This window comes from Hyla sarda, unplaced genomic scaffold, assembly GCF_029499605.1.
Source record: "Hyla sarda isolate aHylSar1 unplaced genomic scaffold, aHylSar1.hap1 scaffold_217, whole genome shotgun sequence".
NCBI lineage: Eukaryota > Metazoa > Chordata > Amphibia > Anura > Hylidae > Hyla > Hyla sarda.
In genome coordinates this window covers 390295-396627 of record NW_026608839.1, presented here as the reverse complement: position 1 = coordinate 396627, position 6333 = coordinate 390295, and the positions used below count along the sequence as shown (strand labels likewise).

The 6333-nt window shown below is 48.4% G+C and overlaps 1 protein-coding gene across 1 annotated transcript in view; it reads left to right on the top strand.

Annotated features, from left to right (window-relative positions):
* The window catches only part of LOC130319810 (gastrula zinc finger protein XlCGF26.1-like), a 148582-nt gene that overhangs the window by 18150 nt on the left and 124099 nt on the right, over positions 1–6333 (top strand). The window lies entirely within an intron of this gene.

The following is a 6333-nucleotide window of genomic DNA, read 5'->3' as shown; positions in this document are numbered from 1 at the left end:
TTACAGAGGAGGATGATATAATATTACAGAGGAGGATGATATAATATTACAGAAGAGAATAATATAATATTACAGAGGAGAATGATATAATATTACAGAGGAGGATGATATAATATTACAGAGGGGGATGATATAATACTACAGAGGAGAATAATATAATATTACAGAGGAGGATGATATAATATTACAGAGGAGGATTATATAATATTACAGAGGAGAATGATATAATATTACAGAGGAGGATGATATAATATTACAGAGGAGAATAATATAATATTACAGAAGAGAATAATATAATATTACAGAGGAGAATGATATAATATTACAGAGGAGGATGATATAATATTACAGAGGGGGATGATATAATATTACAGAGGGATCTGGGGAAGCTAGTGGATTGGGCACAGACATGGTAAATGAAGTGTAATGTAGATAAATTAGGGGTTCTGCACTTTAAAAACAAAATGTAAAATTATGTGCTAAAGAATAAGACATTAGGTAAAACTTCTACCAAAAAGGACTTGGCTGACCTGAAGTGGTTGTAGGAGGTGACCAACTTAAAAGGGAACAGGGGATTACAGGACCAGGATAATGGTATGGGGGGCGGGGGCTTAAAGGACTAGGACAGGTGATCACTTGGGGTTATTTTGTTTAGAGAAAAGACGTCTTAGGATCTGATCACAATGTACAGATATATGAATGGACAGGACAGAGATCTTTATAGGGATCTTTTTATACCTAGGCCAGTAACCATGACAACAGGGCATCCTCTACCCCTACAGGAAAGAAGGTTTCACCATCTTCACAGATAGAGATTATTTACTGTAGAGAGCAGTGAGACTATGGAACTCTCTCCACATAATGTTGTGATAGGGGATTCTTTACTGTAAGGGCAGTGACACTATGGAGCTCTCCCACATGATGTAGTGATGGAGGATTCTTTACTGTAAGAGTAGTGACACTATGGAGCTCTCCCACATGATGTAGTGATGGAGGATTATTTACTGTAAGAGCAGTGACACTATGGAGCTCTCCCACATGATGTAGTGATGTCCGACTCATTAAACATGGGGGGGGGGGGAATACTTCTCTAATACAAGTTATGGATATTAGATTTCTGGGAATTATTCTGATCGCAAAATTTGGAGTCAGGAAGGATTCTTTTCTCCTGGGGTGATTGGCATCTGCCTCAAAGTTTTTTTCTCCTTTGGGTCAACTCAGTTGGGTTATTGGTTACACATGGTGGAATTTTTATACCTTATAAACTATGTGAAGGTAATGGAGGGACCTGGGGAAGGGTTATAAGACCACGGCTGCTCCGAAGCCTAGAAGAGCCGGCGTACATAAATGTTCAGAACGCCGGGGTGCCGGGTCAGAGATCACGTCGGACCCCCTGTGATCTGACATCTTATCCTTTGGATATGATGTCTAGGATGAGAGTACCCCTTTAAGGACAACAAAGTTAAGGTAAGTGTGCATTCACATCTCGATTGTATCTCTGGTGGATCCACGCCTTGTGCTGTATCTCTGGTGGATCCACGCCTCGTGCCTTTGGTTTGCTCATTTTCTGACCAAATCAGTTTTTCTTTTTAAACCATAATAAAACCGTGGTCTGCTGCGCTTTTCAGTCTGGTAAAACAATATGGTTAGAAAATGACCCAACCAAAGACACAGAGAGTATCCCGCCATATCACTGCTGGATCCACGCTGTACCCTATTGATTTCTCGGCGGTTTATTGAATTTAATGGGGTACGATGTGGATACCACAGCAATACAGCAGGAGGCAGTTTCAAAGTTCTCCCATATCCACAAATCCTAGATGTGAATGAGCCTTAATAAAGAGAACACCCTGACATTAACCCTAAGGATTTATGTCTTCGGTCCCTAAAGGCTGAGCAGATGCTTTCAGATCACAGGTGGCTTGGCAGATAGTCTCTCCACCAGAAACCCTGCAGATGCCCTCAGATCACCGGAGGCTCAGCGGATGCTTTCAGGTCACCGGAGGCTCAGCAGACGCTTTCAGGTCACCAGAGGCTCAGCGGAGGCTTTCAGGTCACCAGAGGCTCAACGGAGGCTTTCAGGTCACCAGAGGCTCAGCGGAGGCTTTCAGGTCACCAAAGGCTCAGCGGAGGCTTTCAGATCACCGGAGGCTCAGCGGACGCTTTCAGGTCACCGGAGGCTCAGCGGACGCTTTCAGGTCACCGGAGGCTCAGCAGACGCTTTCAGATCACCGGAGGCTCAGCGGACACTTTCAGGTCACCAGAGGCTCAGCGGAGGCTTTCAGGTCACCGGAGGCTCAGCGGATGGTATTATGTCACCGGAGGCTCAGCGGACACTTTCAGATCACCGGAGGCTCAGCAGATGGTCTTATCTCACCGGAGGCTCAGCAGACGCTTTCAGATCACCGGAGGCTCAGCAGATGGTCTTATCTCACCGGAGGCTCAGCGGACGCTTTCAGATCACCGGAGGCTCAGCGGACGCTTTCAGGTCACCAGAGGCTCAGCGGACACTTATAGGTCACCGGAGGCTCAGCGGACGCTTTCAGGTCACCAGAGGCTCAGCGGAGGCTTTCAGATCACCGGAGGCTCAGCGGACGCTTTCAGGTCACCGGAGGCTCAGCGGACGCTTTCAGGTCACCGGAGGCTCAGCAGACGCTTTCAGATCACCGGAGGCTCAGCGGACACTTTCAGGTCACCAGAGGCTCAGCGGAGGCTTTCAGGTCACCGGAGGCTCAGCGGATGGTATTATGTCACCGGAGGCTCAGCGGACACTTTCAGATCACCGGAGGCTCAGCAGATGGTCTTATCTCACCGGAGGCTCAGCAGACGCTTTCAGATCACCGGAGGCTCAGCAGATGGTCTTATCTCACCGGAGGCTCAGCGGACGCTTTCAGGTCACCAGAGGCTCAGCGGACGCTTTCAGATCACCGGAGGCTCAGCGGACGCTTTCAGGTCACCAGAGGCTCAGCGGACGCTTATAGGTCACCGGAGGCTAAGCGGACGCTTTCAGATCACCAGAGGCTCAGCGGACGCTTTCAGGTCACCAGAGGCTCAGCGGACGCTTTCAGGTCACCGGAGGCTCAGCGGACACTTTCAGATCACCAGAGGCTCAGCAGACGCTTTCAGGTCACCAGAGGCTCAGCGGACACTTTCAGGTCACCAGAGGCTCAGTGGACGCTTTCAGGTCACCGGAGGCTCAGCGGACGCTTTCAGGTCACCAGAGGCTCAGCGGACACTTTCAGGTCACCAGAGGCTCAGCGGACGCTTTCAGGTCACCGGAGGCTCAGCGGATGGTATTATGTCACCGGGGGCTCAGCGGACGCTTTCAGATCACCGGAGGCTCAGCAGATGGTCTTATCTCACGGGAGGCTCAGCGGACGCTTTCAGATCACCGGAGGCTCAGCGGACGCTTTCAGGTCACCAGAGGCTCAGCGGACACTTTCAGATCACTGGAGGCTCAGCAGATGGTCTTATCTCACCGGAGGATCAGCAGACAGACTCTTAGGTCCACAGAGGTTCAGCAGACGGTCAAGTAACCTGAAGCTTTGCAGACAGTGGCCCTGATTTACTATTGTAAACCCAACCTGTTTTGTTGGGTTCAGTGCCAGCCCATTGCACCAGAATTTGTGTCTGCACCAGAATGTGCAAAAAAATAAAAAAATTAAAAAGAGGACCATCTCTCCATTTTATTTTGAGCAGACTCAAAAAGGGGTGTGTCCGCCAGGAAAAGGAAAAAGGGGAGGGGGGCTCAAGCAAGAATCAATCAAATAATAGCGGGGTGCTGTCCGGCATGAAAACCACACACAATGAAAAACAAGGAAAGCTAGAATACCATAATGGACGCACACCCAGTCACAAAATGATGCAAAAATACAAGTTTATTGACACAAAATGCATATATCAAAAAGACACTATAAAAACATTTAAAAAGGCTGCAAATAGCCACACTACAACAGTGGGACCTGTAAAAGTCACCACAGGACATGGGTGGAACATATGAGGGCCCCCTCACACCTGACCCAAAAGTGTGGCCTGAACAATAGACAGATGTCCCAGAGTCATACGCCAAAATACAATGACTAATAAAGATGAATAAGGTGAACAATGAATAATACAATGCTACACAGAACGATATAGAAGTCAAAGAATATAATAATGGGCTGTTTAAGAATCACCACAATATGCAGGCCACGGAGGAAGAGGGGCAGATAACCCGGTTAACCCATGTCCACAAAGAAGGACCCCACGCGTTCCGTCACCAGATGTGACTTCCTCAGGGGTGTCTCTTTGACTTCTATATCGTTCTGTGTAGCATTGTATTATTCATTGTTCACCTTATTCATCTTTATTAGTCATTGTATTTTGGCGTATGACTCTGGGACATCTGTCTATTGTTCAGGCCACACTTTTGGGTCAGGTGTGAGGGGGCCCTCATATGTTCCACCCATGTCCTGTGGTGACTTTTACAGGTCCCACTGTTGTAGTGTGGCTATTTGCAGCCTTTTTAAATGTTTTTATAGTGTCTTTTTGATATATGCATTTTGTGTCAATAAACTTGTATTTTTGCATCATTTTGTGACTGGGTGTGCGTCCATTATGGCATTCTAGCTTTCCTTGTTCTTCATCGCCAGGAAAAGGAGGCATGGTCACCAAAAATGGGGCGTGTCACCGACAAAATGTGGTGGATTTGAGCTCTGGAAAACCCGACAGATCAGAGCAGTAGTGTTGAGCGGCATAGGCCATATTCGAATTCGCGAATATATGGGCAAATATTCGTCATATCCGCGAATATTCGCATATTCGTAATATTCTCGTTTTATTTTCGCATATGCGTGTGCGAAAATTAACATATGTGAAAATTTGCATATACAAAAATTAGCATAAACGAAAATTCGCATATGCGAAAATTTACATATACTAATTTTCGCATATGCGAAAATTCGCACACCAGTCTCACACAGTAGTACTAGAGCCTTCTTACACCACATAAGCTGGAAGCAGAGAGGGATGATCACTGTGATGTGTACTGTGAAAAAAATAAAAATAAACGAATATTCGTAATTACGAATATATAGCGCTATATTCGCAAATATTTGCGAATATGCGATATTCGCGAATAAAATTTGAATTGCGAATATTCGCGAGCAACACTACAGAGCAGGTGTAAAAAAGAGCAAAAAAGTAGAGAAACCTAAGTAAACACCGTGGGGAAAGAATTGTAGGGAATTAAAACCCACAAGAAAACTCCACAAGACTCTTAGTAAATCAAGACCGGTCTCTCAGGTCACCAGATGTTTGGTAGATGGTCAAAAGTCACTGGAGGCTCCGTAGAGGATTGGTGGTCTCATGTCACCGGAGGATTGGTGGTCTCATGTCACCGGAGGATTGGTGGTCTCATGTCACCGGAGGATTGGTGGTCTCATGTCACCGGAGGATTGGTGGTCTCATGTCACCAGAGGATTGGTGGTCTCATGTCACCAGAGGATTGGTGGTCTCATGTCACCGGAGGATAGGCAGTCTTTGGGGGTGCGAGGGGGGGGGGGTCTCTGGGGTCAGTGGAGGATCGGAGGTCTCTGGGGTCAGTGGAGGATCGGAGGTCTCTGGGGTCAGTTGAGGATCGGAGGCCTCTGGTCAGTGGAGGATCGGGGGTCTCTGTGGTCAGTGGAGGATCGGGGTCTCTGGGTTCAGTGGAGGATCGGGGGTTTCTGGGGTCAGTTGAGGATCGGGGGTTTCTGGGGTCAGTGGAGGATCGGGGGTTTCTGGGGTCAGTTGAGGATCGGAGGTTTCTGGGGTCAGTGGAGGATCTGGGGTCAGTTGAGAATCGGGGGTCTCTGGGGTCAGTTGAGGATCCGGGGTCTCTGGGGTCAGTTGAGGATCGGGGGTCTCTGTGGTCAGTGGAGGATCGGGGTCTCTGAGTTCAGTTGAGGATCGGGGGTTTCTGGGGTCAGTGGAGGATCGGGGGTTTCTGGGGTTAGTTGAGGATCGGAGGTTTCTGGGGTCAGTGGAGGATCTGGGGTCAGTTGAGAATCGGGGTCTCTGGGGTCAGTTGAGGATCGGAGGTCTCTGGGGTCAGTTGAGGATCAGGGGTCTCTGGGGTTAGTTGAGGATCGGGGGTCTCTAGGGTCAGTTGAGGATCGGAGGTCTCTAGGGTCAGTTGAGGATCGGGGGTCTCTGGGGTCAGTGGAGGATCGGAGGTCTCTGGGGTCAGTGGAGGATCGGAGGTCTCTGGGGTCAGTGGAGGATCGGAGGTCTCTGGGGTCAGTTGAGGATCGGTGGTCTCTGGGGTCAGTGGAGGATCTGGGGTCGGTGGAGGATTGGTGGTCTCATGTCACC